The sequence below is a fragment of the Pan troglodytes genome, chromosome 20 (genome assembly GCF_028858775.2).
Source record: "Pan troglodytes isolate AG18354 chromosome 20, NHGRI_mPanTro3-v2.0_pri, whole genome shotgun sequence".
Taxonomy (NCBI): Eukaryota; Metazoa; Chordata; class Mammalia; order Primates; family Hominidae; genus Pan; species Pan troglodytes.
This window is the reverse complement of record NC_072418.2, coordinates 23376249-23395256: the sequence shown is the minus strand read 5'-3', so window position 1 is coordinate 23395256 and position 19008 is coordinate 23376249. Positions and strand designations below refer to the sequence as shown.

At 42.9% G+C, this 19008-nt stretch overlaps 1 long non-coding RNA gene across 1 annotated transcript; it reads right to left on the bottom strand.

The window, feature by feature from the left end:
- Positions 1-1035: 1035 nt before the first annotated feature.
- Positions 1036-12686, bottom strand: LOC129137977 (uncharacterized). Its single transcript, XR_008540862.1, has 2 exons — positions 12330-12686; positions 1036-2098 (listed from the first exon to the last, which is right to left on the bottom strand). It is a non-coding gene; the product is annotated as an uncharacterized LOC129137977 (long non-coding RNA).
- Positions 12687-19008: the final 6322 nt, after the last annotated feature.

Below are 19008 nucleotides of genomic sequence, written 5' to 3'. Positions count from 1 at the left end.
TAATAACATTTCACAGTAAAAGAAGTAAAAATTGTCATTATCTACATAAAGAGGCATCCAACTTTAATGGTGGCTAAAAAATAATTACAAAATATATGAGTTTGTGTGACCATCAGTTTGGAAATTTAAATGTTCCTTAATACGGTCTCTATGTTATCAGAGGAAACCTGCTGTTTTGTGCATGCTTGTAAGGAGTATAAATGGCCAATTACCTTTTGAAAGATAATTTAAAAATATGTATCAAGCGTGGAAAGACACATGATCTTACATAAAGGATTCTACCTCCCAGAAGGCATCTCATAAAACACTTGAGCATCTGTGCAGAAATCCCCATACCTAGCATGTTCTTGGTGGGCATGTACATAATAGCAAAGAGAAAAAGAAAACAGAAGCAGAAGAATCCAAAAAAGCAGCAGCAGCAGGAGAAGGAGAAGAGGAGGAGGAGGAGGATGAGAAAAAGGAGGAGGAGGAGGAGGAGGAGAAGGAGGAGAAGGAGGAGGAGGAGGAGGAGAAGGAGAAGAAGAAGAAGGAGAAGAAGAAGAGGAAGAAGAAGAAGAAGAAGAGTAAAAAGGAAGGTACACATACATGAAAAATATTTTTTACCATCTTGATTTTTTTTTTTTTTGGAGACAGAGTCTCTCTCTGTTACCCAGGCTGGAGTGCAGTGGTGCAATCCTGGCTCACTGCAACCTCTGCCTCCCGGGTTCAAGCGATTATCCTGCCTCAGGCTCCTGAGTAGTGGGCACTACAGGCACACACCACCAAGCCAGGCTAATTTTTGTATTTTCAGTACAGATGGAGTTTCACCACGTTGGTGAGGCTGGGCTCGAACTCCTGACCTCAGGTGATCCACCCGCCTCGGCCTCCCAAAGTGCTGGGATTACAGGCGTGAGCCATCGCACCTGGCCGAACATCCTGATTTTTAAGATGATCATCACTCATTCATAAAGGGCACAGGAGTAAAACAAGTCAGGGGATCCACAAAGAGCAACTAAGCAGGAAACAAAGGGAAAAAAACACCTCAGAGCCACCAGATTCTCTCATTACTTTTCAGTTTTGCTGATGCTTCAGTTCATATCTGCTGCACAAATTCTGCAGTAGAATCTTCCTTCCAAGATTTTCTTGCTTGCTGAGTAAACTACGCTAAGTGTTTGTATGTGTCTCAACTTTCTGTCACCACCCTGGGAAGGAACAGCAGGGGCACTGTCCTTGCTCATATTTTGCTGTGAGGAAAGCAATGAAGGTCTTTTGAATTTTGTGAAGGTGTCTTCTGCCTTCATGTCAAATCCAGCCCCCAACTCCAAGTATCCTTGCATGGTTTCTTCATATCCAATCAAGATGGGCTTTCATTTGTAATCTACTGCAATTGTGCCTGCCACATGCAGTTTCAAGGTATCTTCATACACCTGCTCACAGTGATCCTCCAGGAATAGAATGAGCTCCTGAGAGAGGAACTCGGGAGTATGCTGGGCTCTTCATGTATTTTTTTTTTTTTTTTTTTGAAACACAGTCTTGCTCTGTCACCAGGTTGGAGTGCAGTGGCACGATCTCAGCTCACTGCAACCTCCACCTCCCAGGTTCAAGCGATTCTCCTGCCTCAGCCTCCTGAGTAGCTGGAACTATAGGCACGCCTGGCTAATTTTTTTTTTTTTTTTGTATTTTTCAGTAGAGATGGGGTTTCACTGTGTTAGTCAGGATGATCTCGATTTCCTGACATCATGATCTGCCCCCCTCGGCCTCCCAAAATGCTGGGATTACAGGCGTGAGTCACCGCACCCGGACTCTTCATGTATTTCTGTTATGTTTCTCTCTCCACTCTTAAAGAGGGCTGTGCACACAGAGTAAAGAAGGAGACACTAAAATTCCAAAGTCTGGGTACGGTTTCAACCGTGCAGGTATCTGATCTTTGCCTTCATTCCTCCTGTTAGTCTTAGTAAAGAGTCCTGGAGTCTGCAGTTCCCAAGCCTTCCTTGGTTTCAGGTTCTGCTTGTCCTTATTTGGTTCAGGGGCTGTGGGACAGGACCATATTAGAGCACTTCACTGGGTACCTCCTGGTCCTGGCCATGTGCCCTAAGACCTGGTGGTTCTTGCACTTTCTCTGTGGATTGAGGAGAAAGGAGGTCAGTGAGTCAGTATCATCACAGGCAGCTTTCAAAGGTTAATGTTGCAACAGTTTTTTGGATCTGTTTATTATTTTTAGGACTAGACCCAGACAAGTACCATACTGGGTTTCTAAAGATTCATGATGTAAGCTAGGTGTGGTGGCTAACGCCTGTAATCCCAGTGCTTTGGGAGGCCGAGGCAGGCGGATCATGAGGTCAGGAGTTTGAGACCAGCCTGGCCAACATGGCGAAACCCCATCTCTACTAAAAATACAAAAAATTAGCTGGGCATGGTGGCAGGCGCCTGTAATCCCAGCTACTCAGGAGGCTGAGGCAAGAGAATCGCTTGAACCTGGGAGGTGGAGGTTGCAGTGAGCTCAGACTGGACTACTGCACTCCAGTCTGGCTAACAGAGCTAGACACCATCTCAAAAAAAGAAAAAAAAGTTTCATGATGTAATAGTTATATCCACAGCCTATTTTAAACAAAGAAACAAGAACAAAGAACCAAAATGTGTTAGGGTTGTGATAATAATCTAGCCAAATTTGTCAGCTCAGATAGTGAATGCTGAGCAAATTCTACAGAAGACAATGTAGCACCCAGGATGACTGAGGGAGGGTGAGGTAGAGGAGAAGTTTCCTTCTCCAGCTGGGCTCTTTGCTGCCTTAGGAATCAGTGGTTGATTGAGTTAGCACTGGCTCCTATCTGATCAATTCAATGTGATCACATTTGATTTAACTATCTCTTCAACATTCAAGAGACAAAGGCATATTCTATTTGGAGTTTGGTTGTTCTGCATTTTATTTTATTGTATATTTATCAAATGCAATCAACTATAATTTGATATGTCATTTCCAAGCATTTGAAAAATTGTGACATATAGGTATACAATTTTAATGGTATATGTAATTTTCTTTTTTCTTTTTTCTTTTTTTTTTTTTTGAGACAGAGTCTCACTCTGTCACCCAGGCTGGAGTGCAATGGTGCAATCTTGGCTCACTGCAACCTCTGCCTCCTGGGTTCAACCGATTCTCTCACCTCTGCCTCCCGAGTAGCTGGGACTACGAGCACATGTCACCCACATCCAGCTCATTTTTGTATTTTTAGTAAAGCCGGGGTTTCACTACGTTGGCCAGGCTGGCCTTGAACTTCTGACCTCAAGTGATCTGCCCGCCTCAACCTCATAAAGTGCTGAGATTACAGGTGTGAGCCACCGTGCCTGGCCTTTATGTAATTTTCTTTTGTGTACAATTTAAATATACCTGTTAATATATGGTCTGTTTAATTTAGCATTTTAAAATCTGGCCAAGGTTTTTAATAGTTCTGGGTGAAAAGAGGGCTAGAAATCAAAAGGGGATGAGTCTCTTGCCTTTCAATTTTCATGCCTACTGGTTTTTTTTTTTCTTTTGAGGCAGAGTTTCACTCTTGTCACCCAGGCTTCAGTGCAATGGCATGATCTCGGCTCACTGCAACCTCCACCTCCTGGGTTCATGCGATTCTCCTGCCTCAGCCTCCAAAGTAGCTGAGATTACAGGCACTCGCCACCACACCTGGCTAATTTTTGTATGTTTAGTAGAGATGGGGTTTCGCCATGTTGGCCAGGCTGGTCTCGAACTCCTGACCTCAGGTGATCCACCCACCTTGGCCTCCCTAAGTGCTTTGGTTACAGGTGTGAGCCACTTCACCTGGCTGGTTTTGTTATTTTGGTTTTTGATGCTATGACAGGACCCTGAAAAAAATCTCCCCTTATGTGTCTAGGTACCCAGTAAATCACAACCTGAAACATTCCTTATGAAGGCCATAATGTCTCCAGGAAATAAATTTCTTGTCATAAGAGTGAGCCGTACCCAGCTGAGGGGCTTATAAAAGGCAAGTCCAGCATAACACCCTGCATTCTGAGTCTGGATGTGTAAGAGAGAGGACATTTCATTTGAGTTTCAACATGGAATGGGAAACTGAAGACCAAGATCTTCTCTACCTCTTCATCCAAGGCCCCACTTGCCAGCTCCATTTTCAACAAATCTTTTTTACAGATAGAAGCTTAGATGAGGAGGAGAAACTATTTGAAAAAAGACAAGGTGCTCTCTTCCCATTCCAGTGAGTAATGCACTCAAATGCCAGATAAGGCCTTGGGCTGTTCATATTAAGATCAGAAAGAGTGGTGGAATGAGGGATAGTAAGCTGTGTGTCTTTGGTAGGGTTTTATTTTGAGATAGGGAATGAGAAATGGCTTATATCCCTGAGGTGGCTTTGAGAATTGTAGTAATGATCCCTTGGAACCGTATTCTTCTCATTAACTCTTGATGCTTGCTGAACAGCCTTAGTTAAGAACATGACCAACAAATGTAAGTCGGGAATAGACTATGGGACTCTGGATCTAGAGAGATTTGAGTCACCTAAACTTCCTTTCTGACTAGGACCAGACCACAATCCAAATAAGAAAGAGAATTACAGAAAACTAAGCTCAAAACCAGAAACAGCACCGCTAGATCAGGTAGGATTTGAATCAAGGTGAGAAGAGATAGGATACAGATGAACACAGTCTCCCCTGGAAAAACATTGGGAGCTTTTTTAAATGCAGAGTTTTACAGATCCTGGACTCTGGAGAACAGAGAACTGAGTTTTGGTGACAATCTTGGCTTCAGTGCATCCACAATGGACTAGGGCTTCTAAGGTGTTCAGTTTGAAGCACTCACCTGCACTTTGTTTTTTTGTTTGTTTTGTTTTGTTTTTTTTTGGAGACAGGGTCTCACTCTTTCACTGAGGCTGGAGTGCAGAGGCATGATCTCGCCTCACTGCAACCTCTGCCTCCTGGGTTCAAGTGAGTCTCCTGCCTCAGCCTCCTGAGTTGCTGGGATTAAAGGCATGTGCCACCAGGCCTGGCTAATTTTTGTATTTTTAGTAGAGACAGGGTTTCCCTATGTTGGCCAGGCTGGTCTCGAACTCTTGATCTCATGATCCACCCACCTTGGCCTCCTAAAGTGCTGGGATTACAGGCTGCTTTCTTTTATTTTACATGTTTCAATTGATTTTATTTTATTGTAGAAAATTTTAAATTTGATATATGTTTTGGGTTTTTTTTAACCATATTCTTGTTTTATTTTTCTGGCAAAATACATATTTTTATTGTAATAAAATGAGAAATGTAAAGATTTCTTTTGGCTGTAATGTAAGAGTTAAGGGAAGTGGAAGCAGGAGAGTGATAGAATTTTTATTCACTTTTAATGACAAAATATTAATAATAGAAAGTTCTCGTCAGAACAATCAGTCAAGAACAAGAAATAAAAGGCATCCAAATTACGGGAAAAAAAGTCAAACTATCTCTTTCTATGGATTATCTAATTTGATACCTAAAAACCCCTAATAACTTTACTAGAGAGCTCCTGGAACTTATCAGCAAGTTCAGTAGTGTTTCAGAATACCAAGTCAATACGCAAAAGTCATTTTTATTCACCAATATTATTGAAGCTGAGGGCCAAATCAAGAACTCAATCCCATTTAACTTGCCACAAAAAAATACCTAAGAATGCATATAACCCAGGAGGTGAACAATTATCACAAAGAGAACTACAAAATACTGCTAAGAGAAATCATAGATGACATAAACAAATGGAAGTACATTATATTCACATGGATTAAAAGAATCAATATTAAAATGACCCCATTGGCCAAATTAATCTACAGATTCAATGCTGTCTCTATCAAACTGCCAATAAAATTTTTCAGATAATTTAAAAAAACTATTCTAAAATTTATATAAAACAATAAAGAGCATAAATACACAAAACAATCTTAAGCAAAAAGAGCAAAGCCAGAGACAGCACTCTACCCAAATTTAAACTATGCTATATGGCTACAAGAACCAAAGAAGCATATTACTGGTATAAAAGCAGACAGAGACCAGTGGAACAGAATACAAAACTCAGAAATAAAGCTGCACACCTACAGCCATATAATTTTTGACAACATTGACAAAAATAAGCAATGGAAATAAGACTATCTATTTAATAAATGGTGCCGGGATAACCAGCTAACCGTATGCGGAAAAAAATACTAGATAATACTGAACCCCTACAATTTGCCATATACAAAAATTAACACAAGATGAATTAAGGATTTAAATTTAAGACATCAAACTATAAAAATCCTACAAAAAAACCTACTAAATATCTTTTTTGACATTGGCCTTGGCAAAGAATTTTTGACTAAGTCTCCAAAAGTAAGCAAGAAAAACAAAAAGTGATAATTTCCCAACTTCCTAACTATTCTAAAGAGCTTCTGCACAGCAAAAGAAACTATCAACAGAGTAAACAGACAACCTACAGAATGAGAGTAAATGTTTGCAAACTATGCATTTGACAAGTCTAATTTCCAGAACCTATAAAAAATTAATTAAAGGAGAATAAACAACCCCACAAAGATGAGCAAAAGACATAAACTGATACTTCTCAAAAGAAAACTTACAAGAAGCCAACAAACATAAAAATATGCTCTGTATTCCTAAACATAATTTTGCTTTCAATGGATAGTTTTAGATCCCTGCTGTCTAGAAAATTTTGGGAATTTGTTAGTATAAAAAAAGAATTTTTTTGGCTGGGCGCGGTGGTGCATGCTTGTAATCCCAGCACTTTGGGAGGCCGTGGCAGGTGGTTCACCTGACGTCAGGAGTTTGAGACCAGCCTGACCAACATGGTGAAACCCCATCTCTACTAAAAATACAAAATTAGCGAGGCGTGGTGGGACATGCCTATAATCCCAGCTACTCAGGAGGCTAAGACAGGAGAATCGCTTGAACCTGGGAGGCGGAGGTTGCAGTGAGCCAAAATCATGGCACTGCACTCCAATCTGGGCAACAAGAGCAAAACTCTGTCTCAAAAAAAAAAAAAAAAAAAGTAGTGCAGTGGTCTTGGCTGGTCTTGAACCCTTGACCTCGTGATCTACCCACCTTGGCCTCCCAAAGTGCTGGGATTACAGGCATGAGCCACCGTGCCCCGCCCAATATGTTTTATTTTGAGATTAACCTTTTTTTTCTTGAATGATTGACATTCTTCACTCTAGTTTAGTGGTAATTATAGAAATTTAGTAGCATAAAATGTTGCTCATATTTTAAAATCCAATTTTCACCACCAGCTTTTGATTCAGTAGTACTACTGGGTAGTGAGCTAAGGACCCACAAATTTAAAATACTTTCTAAATATTCTAAAGATTCTGTCGAAGAAAAGGTATTTTGATATTAACTTTACATTATCTGTAATATTCTTTTTCTTTAGTAAGCACAGTACTAAGTACTAGTCTGGTAATTGGAGAATCCAGCAAAACTCATGTTCCCCTTTTCTAATAAGTCAGGTCTTGCTGTGTCTAATCTGGGCCTGATCAACTCTTTGAAGCAAAGGAAAGAATCTTGGAATTTAGAAAGACAAGAGACCATAGCCAGCACCTAGGTAGGTGGGAGTGAAAGATGACACAGCTGAGGTCCAAAGGTGAAGAAGAAAGCCAGACCATAAAATGTGGTTTAAGAAGGTCTGCTCCAATGGAAATAGTTTCTAAAATGCCTGATTTTTTTTCTCATACCCAAACAGTGGGGCAGCTTCTGTCCCATGGTCTTAAATCCCCCAAGAATTCTACTTTAATTTAATCTTCCTTCAAGCTTATACTTAGAGCTGAAGTCCATCTTATGGTTTATAAGAGGTTGAATAATCTGACAGGTCTTCCATTGCTATTGGGGGACATGAGACTTATTTGTCTTTTAGAGAAACTCTGTATGAAACTATTTTAAATCCTTTCTACATCATTGCTGAAATGTGTGAAAGCAGTAGTGATATTGAAATTTGGTTTCAAAATCGCAAGAACACCAGATAAAGATGTGAGTTTTCTACTTTATGACTTTCTATTCTGTGATGGTTTCAAATGTGTTTCTAGAGATATTTGTACTCAGTAACTTTATCAGAACACTAAGTACCTCTCTAAATGTAAGAAAATCTATTTTTTTTTTTTAAATTTTCAGGTTTTTTTTTTTTTTTTTTGAGATGGAGTTTAGCTCTTGTTGCCCAGCCTGGAGTGCAATGGCATGATCTTGGCTCACTACAACCCCTGCCTCCCGGGTTCAAGCGATTCTCCTGCCTCAGCCTCCCAAGTAGCTGGCATTATAGGCACCTGCCACCACGCCCAGCTAAGTTTGTATTTTTAGTAGAGATGAGGTTTCACCATGTTGGTCAGGCTGTTCTTGAACTCCTGACCTTAGGTGATCAATCCACCTTGACCTCCCTAAGTGCTGGGATTACAGGCGTGAGCCACTGCACCTGGCCCCGATTTTCAGTTTTTTTAATATAAATTGAGATAGGTAATTTAAACACTACATGACCAAATTTCTTATGGTAATGTAGCTTAATGTATTTATTGCATATATATAATATATACATATATTATATATGTACACATGTATATATTATATATGTGTATATATATATATATATTTTAAAAGGAGTATCACTCTGTTGCCAGGCTGGAGTGCAGTGGCATGATCTCGGCTCACTGCAACCTCCCAGGTTCGAGTGATTCTCCTGCCTCAGCCTTCTTAGTAGCTGGGATTACAGGCACATGCCACCACACCCAGCTTATTTTTGTATTTCTAATAGAGACGTGGTTTCACCATGTTGGCCAGGATGGTCTCGATCTCTTGACCTTGTGATCTGCCTGCCTTGGGCTCCCAAAATGCTGGGATTACAGGCATGAGCCACCGCACCCAGGCTACTGTGTATATTTTTACAATATACTGTGTCATTGGGAAGCTTAGAAAATTGCTGAAGTCCAGGTGCCATGGCTCATGTCTGTAATCCCAGCACTTTGGGAGGCTAGGGTGAAAAAAAACACTTGAGCCCACGAGATTGAGACCAGCCTGGGTAACACAGCAAGACTTTGTTTCTATAAAGAATTACCAAAAAATTAATTTATTTGTATGTACATTTAAAAGGAGGAGATTGATTTTTCTTCTGGAGAGTTATAATTACATTCAAAGCATACTTTTTGCATTAAAAAATTAAAATTCTTGAAAAGCAAACATTGATGCAATTCAACTCTTTTTTATTTTTTTGAGCCAGAGCCTCACTCTGTCACCCAGGCTGGAGTGCAGTGGCACGATCTTGGCTCACTGCAACCTCTGCAGCCCAGCTTCAAGCGATTCACCTGCCTCAGCTTCTCAAGTAGCTGGGATTAAAGGCACCTGCCACTGTGCCTGGCTAATTTTTGCAGTTTTTAGTAGAGATAGGGTTTCACCATCTTGGCAAGGCTGGTCTTGAACTCCTGACCTCATGATCCACCTGCCTCAGCCTCCCAAAATACTGGGATTACAGGCGTGAGCCACCATGCCCGGCTGCAATTCAACTCTTAGATCACTTGTTATGCCTTCATTCTTAGTGTGTATACAAAAGCACATGGTTAGTTTTTGCTTCATCAGACCTATAAGAGGCACATCTCTATTAGACAAACATCATTCACGTAGTTTTTCATAGACACTGAAATGTAACATATATCAAGAGATTCTAAGTGGAGAAGTGCTTTGTGGTTGATTAACAACAGCATGTGATACATGGGGTAGGTTTTTAGAGTAAGATTCCATGCATTATAGTAAGGGAGAAACATTTTAGATCTTCAATTCATGTTGTTTTTCCAATTGCTTATTAAAATAATAAGATACAGTGGATTAAAAAAAAATTTAGATTCTGTGTGAACTTAATTTGTTTTAATTAAGCATAATTGTTTTTGTTTCTACTATTGTGCATTGAACAAAGTATTATTTTTTTTACCAGTGTTAACCTATCCAACCTAACTGAAGCTTGTAGGTAACAGATGGTAACAATACACTATTGGTTAACATAGTTGAATAACATTTTTAGGGATCCCTTTTTTCAATAACTTTAAACATCAAACAGTTTAAAGAATATTGTTTCTATTGGTAATATTTTTATTCTTTTTGTAACTACAGGGCCATTATAATGGTAATAATGAAGATTATATAAAAGTACAATTTAAAGCCATGTATTTCTGAATATTGAATGAGTATTTACAAAATTTTATTCCACTTTGTTTTTTGCACATGTCACCTTTCTGACTTGCAAAATATATGCAGACTGATAGTCTTGTTTTACAAGGATAAAATATACAAATATATTCCTCTAAGGATAAATCTTAGAAGTAAAGGAGTTATGGAGTAAGTAATTGTGTTTGTGTGAGTTTGGGTGTATACCTATTTTGCAAAGAAAAGAAAAATATTGAAATAAAACATAATTTCCAAAGTGTTGATAATTTACTAAAAAGGCAAAAATGTCAAAAATTCTGAAAGCGAATCTATTTTCTTTGCTTTATGTCGAGCTCATTTCTCTGAGATTTTATTGGTCCTCCATAGGATTCTCCCCATGCAAATCCTCCCCCCCCCCCCTTTTTTTTTTGAGATGGAGTCTCACCGTGTCACCAGGCCGGAGTGCAGTGGCATGATCTTGGCTCACTGCAGTCTCTGCCTCCCGGCTTCAAGTGATTCTCCTGCCTCAAGCTCCAGAATAGCTGGGACTACAGGCGAGCGCCGCCATGCCCAGCTACGTTTTGTGTTTTTAGTAGAGACAGGGTTTCACAGTGTTGGCCAGGATGGTCTCGATCTCTTGACTTTGTGATCCGCCCACCTTTGCCTCCCAAAGTGCTGGGATTATAGGCGTGAGCCACCGCGCCCGGCCAATTGCTTTTTTTTCTTTAATATTAAAGGGAGTCTGGAGAAAGAACTACAACAATCCCAGAACTGGCAAAGGGGCAAATGCTGGAAAACTCCAGGGTGGGAGAATACCCATCACAGGGCCAAAGATCTGAGCAGATGACTCAAAAAAGAGAAAATCTTAATAGGTCTTAAACAACTGAAAGGTGACTCAAACGTGTCAGTTTAAAAACTGAAAGTGAAAGGGACAATGAGATTTTATTTGCCATATAGACACAAACTGACAACAAAAATTAAAAGAATGTAATATGCAGGAGAGCTTAGATACAGAGCAGCAGGTGCATCAGAGAATGCCGGCGCCGATGGACCTGCTACAGCCCTTTTGGAAAGTCCTCTGGCTGTAACTGTGAACAGTTTACATAGACATCATTTAACCCAGTAATATATTTTCTGAGGATCTATCTTCAGATAATTAGTAAATGTTATGGGATAATTTGTTATTTTCTCCTTAATTCCCAGGATAAATACTTTGTATCCTTCAATCCAATCAAGTTGACATTCAGTATTAACCATCACACCTGTGGACTCCATCCATGGATGAGTGTCACAATTCCAACTGTCAACTTTTCTGGGTGTGAGATTCAGAACCTCAACAGTGGGTTGTGTGCATGCGTGAGGCTGATAATTCTAACATTTGGTTGAGTATGCATACAAGAATCACAATTTTTCCTGTGTGCTGGGTTCTTTTATGACACTCTGTGTACCAACCAAGTGCTTTATACAGCATGCATGAGAGCTGCAATCTTCCCTGAGACCTGCATGCTGGTATAGACACATGATCTTACCTGTGGCCTTAAGCCCAACAGAAGAGTCAAAATGTTTCTTTTTTTTTTTTCTTTTTCAAGACAGAGTCTCGCTTTATTACCCAGGCTGGAGTGCGATGGTGCGATTTCAGGTCACTGCAAACTCCGCCTCCTGGGTTCAAGAGATTCTTATGCCTCAGTCTCCCAAGTAACAGGGACTACAGGTGTGTGCCACCACGCCCGGCTAATTTTTGTATTTTTAGTAGAGATAGGGTTTCATCATATTGGCCAGGCTTGTCTCAAACTCATGATCTCGTAATCAGCCCACCTCATCCTCCCAAAGTGTTGGGATTACAGGCATGAGCCACCGCACCTGGCCAAAAATGTTTCTTATTGGCTGGGTCCAGGTATGAGACTCATGATCATGCCTGTGGGCTTGGTCCAAAAATGAATGACCATCCCACCTGTGTCAAGATTCACATAGAAGAGTCACAATTCCAGCTGTCACGTATGTTTGGCTATAAAATTGGGGACCTCACTAGTGAGCTGTGTCCATGTGTAAGAGTAACAATCCTAACTTTCAACTGGGAGTGCATGAGAGCCACAGTCTCACCTGCGTGATGGGCACTGTTATAACACTCTACCACCTGAGAGTTTTACGTGATATGCTTGAGAGTCACAAACCTCTCTGTGACTTTTGTACAAGTATGAGATCCATGACCTTACCTATTTCCTTAAGGCTAGCTATGAGAGTCAGAATGTCTCCTCTTCACTGGGTCCAGGTATGAGAGTCATCATTGCCTGTGAGCTGGGTCCAGCTAAATCTTACAATTCCCCCTGTGAGCCTGGCTCAGGCAGAAGAGCTACATCACCTGAAGGCTGGGCCCATGTATATATCGCAATCTCTCTTATGGTCGAGGCCCAGCAGAAGAGTCACATCACCTAGATGTGGGGCCCAGGTATATTAAAGTCCCCTGTTTGGCAGGTCCCAAGCAAGAGAGCCACATCACCTAGGTACTGGGCCCAGGTATGTGTCACAATCCCTCCTGTTGCTTGGGCTCATGTTGGAGATTCACATCACCTAGGTTCTGGAATCAGCTCTACATCACAATCCCACCTATGGCCTTGGCCCAGGCAGAAGAGTTACATAGCCTAGGTACCAGGTATGTGTCACAATCCCCACTATGGGCAGGTCCCAGGTAAGAGAGACACATTGTCTAGGTGCTTAGCCCTGGCATATTGTCACAATCTCTTCTGTTGGCTTGGCCCAGGTTAGATATACACCTCACATAGGTGTTGAGCCCAGGTATGTGTCACAATACTCCCTGTGGGGTGGGCTCAGGCTAAAGAGTCACATCATCTAAGTGCTGGGCCCAGGTATATGTCACAATGCCCCTTGTGACTTTGGCCAGGCATGAGAGTCAGAACACATAGGTGTTTGGTTCAACTATATGTCACTATCCCATTTGTGGCCTTGACCTAGGTGAGAGAGTCGCATGACCTATGGGCCGGGCCCAGGTATACGTCACAGTGTTCTCTGTGGATTGGGCCCATGCAGGACAGCTACATCACCTTAATTCCTGAGCCCAGGTATATGTCAGTCCCCCTGAGAACTTGACCTAAAAAAGGCTCAAATCACCTCAGTACTCGGCCCAGTTTTATGTAATCCCACTTGTGGCTTTAGCCTAGGCAGTGGAGTCACATATCTTAGGTGCTGAGGTAAGAAATCTGTCAAAATCTTTTTTTGTGTTCTAGGTCCAGGCAAAGTGTAACATCACCTAGGTGCTGGACCCAGGTACATGCCACAATCTACCCTCTGGGCGGGACCCAGGAGGAAGAGCAACACAACTCAGAAGATGGGTTCAGGTATATGTCACAATTACCTGGAGGCAGGGCCCAGGCAGGAAAGTCACATTACCTAGGTGCTGGAAGCAGGTGTGTTACAATCCTCCCTTTGGACAGGGACCAGGAAGGAGAGCTACATCACCTAGGTGATGGAAACAGGTGTAGGCCCCAATTTCAAATGTGGGCAGGGATCAAGCAGAAAAGTCACATCCACAGGTGTGTCACAATACTCTCTTAGGGTAAAATCCAAGCAAGACACTCACATCACTTGGATGCCGAGCCCACCAATGTGTCACAATCTCCCCTGTGGGCAGGGCACAGACAGGAGACTCACATCACCTTGGTTCTGGGCCCACTGATATGTCACAATCCCACATGTGGGCAGAGACAGGGCAAGAGAGCCACAGAACCTGGATGCTGGGCCAGGAATATGTCACAATCCTTTTTGTGGGCAAAGCTAAGGCAAAATAATTATACCACCTTGGTTCTGGGCCCAGAAATATGTTACAATTTCCTCTGTGGGCAGGGCCCAGGAAGAAGTGTCCCATCACCTGGGTGCTTGGCCCAGCAATAAGTTACAATCTTCTTTGAGGGTAGGACCAAGGGAGAAAAGGAGACACATCACATAGGTGTCGGCCCCTGTGATATGTCACAATCCCCACTGTGGGCAGAGCCCTGGCAGGAGAGGCATATCACCTGAGTGCTGAGCCCAGCGATATGTTACAATATCTCCTATGGGCAAGACCCAGGCAAGAGATTTACATCACCTGTGTGCTAGATCCAGTGATATATCACCATGCACCCTGAGGACAAGGCCCAGAAAAGAGTCACATTACTGGGTGTTGGGCCCGGCAATATACCGTAATGCCCTGTGTGGGCAGGGCCCAGGCAGCAAAGCTATATCACCTGGGTGCTGGGCTCAGCGATGTGTCACAATCTCACCTGTGAGCAGAGCCCAGATAGGACAGGAGAGTCACATCACCTAGCTACTATGTCCAGCAGTATAGCAAAATCCCCCATTATGACAGGGCCCAGGCAGGAGAGTCACATCACCTGAGAGCTTGGGCCCAGGTATATCTCACAATCCTATTTAGGAGCCAGACCCAGGCAGGAGAAGCACCTCACTCAGGTACTAGGCAAAGATATATGTCACAACCACATCTGTGGAAAGGTCCAGAGAAGAGCTTAACAATTCCACACATGTCCTGGCTTCAGGTATGAGAGTCAATGCCTGTGAGTTTGGTCCAAGTACATGAGTCAGTCTTAAGGGTTAGCTGGATTTGTGCATAAGATCCCCAATCCTGCCTGCAGGGGACTGTGTTTCAGTAAAGGAGTCACAGCCTCACCAGTGTTCTGAATCCTGGTCTGAGAGTCATTATCCAACTGTGGAAAACATTCACGTAGGAGAGTCACAATTTCAACTTTTGACTGAATCCAGGTGTGAGATTAAGAACTTCAACAGCGGGGTGGCTTTATGATAGAGGGTGACAATCCTTACTGTTGGCTGGGTGTGCATATGAGAGTCACAGTCGCTTCTGTGTGCGGGGCCATGTTATGAAACTCTGTGTAACCCAAGGGCTTTATACAGTGTGCAAGACAGTTGCTATCTGCTCTGGAAATTTGTGCTGGTATGGAGCCAGGATCTTACTCATTGTCCTAGGTACAAGAGTCAACATCTCTCCTATTGGTTGGGTTCAGGTATGAAAGTCATCATTGTCCCTGTGTGCTGTGTCCAGAAATGAGTCAGCATCACACCTGTGGCCAGGCCTACGTATGACAGTCACAATTCCAACTGTGTACTCCTGTGAGATCCAGGACCTCACCAGTGGGCTGTGTCCATGTTTGAGGGTGACAATTCTGGCAGCTGAGTGTGAATATGAGAGTCATAATCTCATCTGAGTGCTGTGTTTTTGTTTTTGTTTTTTGAGACAGAGTCTTGCTCTGTCACCCAGGCTGGAGTGCAATGGCGCAATCTTGGCTCACTGTAACCTCTGCCTCCCGGGTTCAAGCAATTCTCCTGCCTCAACTTCCTGAGTAGCTGGGATTACAGTCATGCACCACCACACCTGGCTAATTTTTGTATTTTTAGTAGAGATGGGGTTTCACCATGTTGGCCAGGCTGGTCTCAAACTCCTGATCTCAGGTGATCTGCCCGCCTCGGCCTCCCAAAGTGCTGGGATTACAGGCGTGAGCCACTGTGCCCTGCTCCTGTGTTCTGACACTCTCTGTACCACTCAAGGGCTTTATATGATATGTGTGAGTGTCATAATCCTCTGTTATCTTCATAAAAGTAGGAGACCCAGGACCTTACCAGTTGCCCTAAATGTATCTATGAGAATCAAAATCTCTCCTATTGGCTAGGCACAAGAATGAGTTATTTTCACAGCTGTGAGTTGAGGCCAGGTATGTCACACTCTCACCTGTGGGAAGGAACAAGGCAAAAGAGTCACATCACCTAGGTGCTGGGCCCAGTGTTATGTCACAATTCTTCCTGTAGGCAGGGCCCAGGCAGGAGAGGTGAGTTACCTCACCTAGGTGATGGAAGCAGTGATATAATTCCTTCTGTGGGCCAGGCCCAGGCAGGAGTGTCATCTCACCTGTATACTGTGCCCAGAAATATGTCACAATCTTTTGTGCATAAGGCCCCCCCAAAATAAGTGAAATGACCTAGATTACAGGCCCATAGATCTGTCACAAAGCCTTCTGTGGGCAGAGCCTAGGCAGGAAAGTGATATATCACTGGATGCAGCATGTAAGTGATGTGACTCTCCTTCCTGAACTCTATTCCCCAAGGGACATTGTGACACATCACTGGGCCCAGCACACAGGTGATGTGACTTTTTTCCTGGGCCCTGATCTCAGGGGGCATTGTGACATATCGCCTTGCCCGGTACCCAGGGCAGGTATTAAGCAGGAGAGGAGACTAACACCACCTAGATGCTGGGCTCAGGCACATGTCACAATCCCATCTGTGAACAAACCCAGGCAGAAGAAGAGTAACATCTGGGTGCTGGGCCCGGTGATATGTCACAATGCAACCTGTGGTCAGGGGCCAGGCAAAAGAGGAGTCACATTACCTAGGTGCTAGGCCCAGTGATGTGTCACAGTCACCAATTGGGCAGGTCCTAGACAGGAGAGGAGAGTCACATCGCCTAGGTGCTGAGTCCAGTAATGTGTCATAGTCCCAGAGCAGGGAGGGGGCAGGAGAGGAGATTCACATCACCTAGAAGATTGGCCCAGATAGATGTCACAATTTCTCCTTTGGGCAGTGCTAAAGCAAGAAGGTTACATTACCTGGGTGCTGAGCCCAGCAATATTTTACAATCCTTAGGGCAGGGCTCAGGCAGAGAGGGGATTCACATCACATGGTTGATGGGCCCAGCGATATGCCACAATGCCCTGTGTAGGCAGTGCACAGGCAGGAGAGTCACATTATCTGGGTGCTGGGTCGAGGAATATGTCACAATTTTCTCTGTAGGCAGGGCCCAGGCAGGAGAGGAGAGCCACATCACCTAGGTGCTGGGTTCAATGATATGTCACAATTCCCTTGAGGGCAGGGCTCAGGCAGGAGAGTCACATAACCTAGGTGCTTGGCCTGAGTATATGTCACAATCACATTTGTGGGCTTGGCCCAGGCAGGAGAGTCAAATCATTCAGATTCTAGGCAAAAATATCTGTCACAATTACACCCGCAGAAAGGTCCAGGGATGACATTTACAATCCTGCACATATCCCGGGTTATGTATGAGAGCCAATATCTCCTGTGGGTTGGGTCCAAGAATGCAAAGCAGTCTCAATGCCGGACTGAATCCCTGCATGAGAGCCCCAATTCCACCTGAGGTCCAAGAGTCGTTATTCCACCTGTGGACCACATCCATGTGTGAGAGTCACAATTCCAACCTTTGACTCACTCTTGGTGTGACATTCAAAACCTCCACAGTGGTCTGTGTCCATCTGGAAGGGTGACAGTCCTTACAGTCAGCTGGGTGTGCATAGGAGAGTCACAACCTCTTCAGCATGGTTGGCCCTGTTGACACTTTCGGTGCCACTTGAGGAATTTATATGATATGTGTGAATGTTGTCATTCTCTTTGACTTTGGTACAAGTAGGAGACCTAGGACCTTATCCATTGTTGTAAGCCAACCTATGAGAGTCAAAATCTCTTCTCTTGGCTGTGTCCACGTATATGAGTCATTGTAGCATCTGTATACCTATGTAGGCCCAGGTATATTTAATAATCCCACTTATGGGCAGAGGTAATGCAGGAGAGTCACATCACCTAGGTTCTGGGCCCAGTGATATATTCAGGATAAATGAATTACAATTTTAAAAATAAATATAGTAAAATAACAGGCCGGATGTGGTGGCTTGTGCCTGTAATCCCAACACTTTGGGAGGCCGAGGTGGGCAGGTAACCTGAGGTCGGGAGTTTGAGACCAGCCTGACCAACATGGAGAAACCCCATCTCTACTAAAAATACAAAATTAGCCGGGTGTGGTGGTGCATGCCTGTAATCTCAGCTACTCAGGAGGCTGAGGCAGGAGATTCACTTGAACCTGGGAAGTGGAGGTTGTGGTGAGCCAAGATCGCACCATTGCACTCCAGCCTGTGCAACAAGAGTGAAACTCTGTCTCTAAATAAATAAATAAATAAAACAAAATAAAATAAAATACTGTCATTACTTCTAGTTGACGTAACACAAGAATTCAGATGTTGTTGCTGTAGAAACTCAATGTGTCATGGCTGACTCCACTTTACTTCCTGTCTTTCTATTTTAGACAATCAAAGTAGCACAAGCAAAGCCAGAAATGCTCCACCCTGATTGCAAACACACCAGTGCCCTTCTAGTGAGAATATATGTGTGAGGATATTAACTTGAAATTCTTGGCATCTTTTGTAGAAGTACAGACTTCTATATGACAAATAATAAAGACAAGAATTTAACATTGCAATAGAATCAGAAAGATATTCTAAAAGTACCTTCTAATCCATTATTATTATTATTATTATTATTATTTCACCAGAATGGTTGTGATAGAGTGGTTGCAGCAGTGTGGTCATAAATAACCCATACCGTGTACTTTGTCATTTTTGGTCTATGACCATAAGACTTTTATGCTTAAAAATAAATGTTTTCTTGCCAGGTGGAGTGGCTCACACCTGTAATTCCAGAACTTTGGGAGGCCAAGGCAGACAGATCACCTGAGGTCAGGAGTTTGAGACCAGCCTGGCCAACATGGCAAAACCCCATCCCTACTAAAAATACAAAAATTAACTGAGCATGGTGGCAGGTGCCTGTAATCCCAGCTACTCAGAGGGCTGAGGCAGAAGAATTGCTAGAACCTGGGAGGCAGAGGTTGCAGTGAGCTGAGTTCACGCCACTGCACTCAAGCCTGGGTGACAGAGCTAGACTCCACAAAAAAGAAAAAAAAAATTATTTTCCTAATTCAGGAATTTAACATGATTTTCACAGCCTCACATTTTCAAAAATGGTTTATTCTAAAAGAGAAATGTGATTAAACCATTTTTTCCCCAAAAAGAGTAGAGTGACAAATTATAA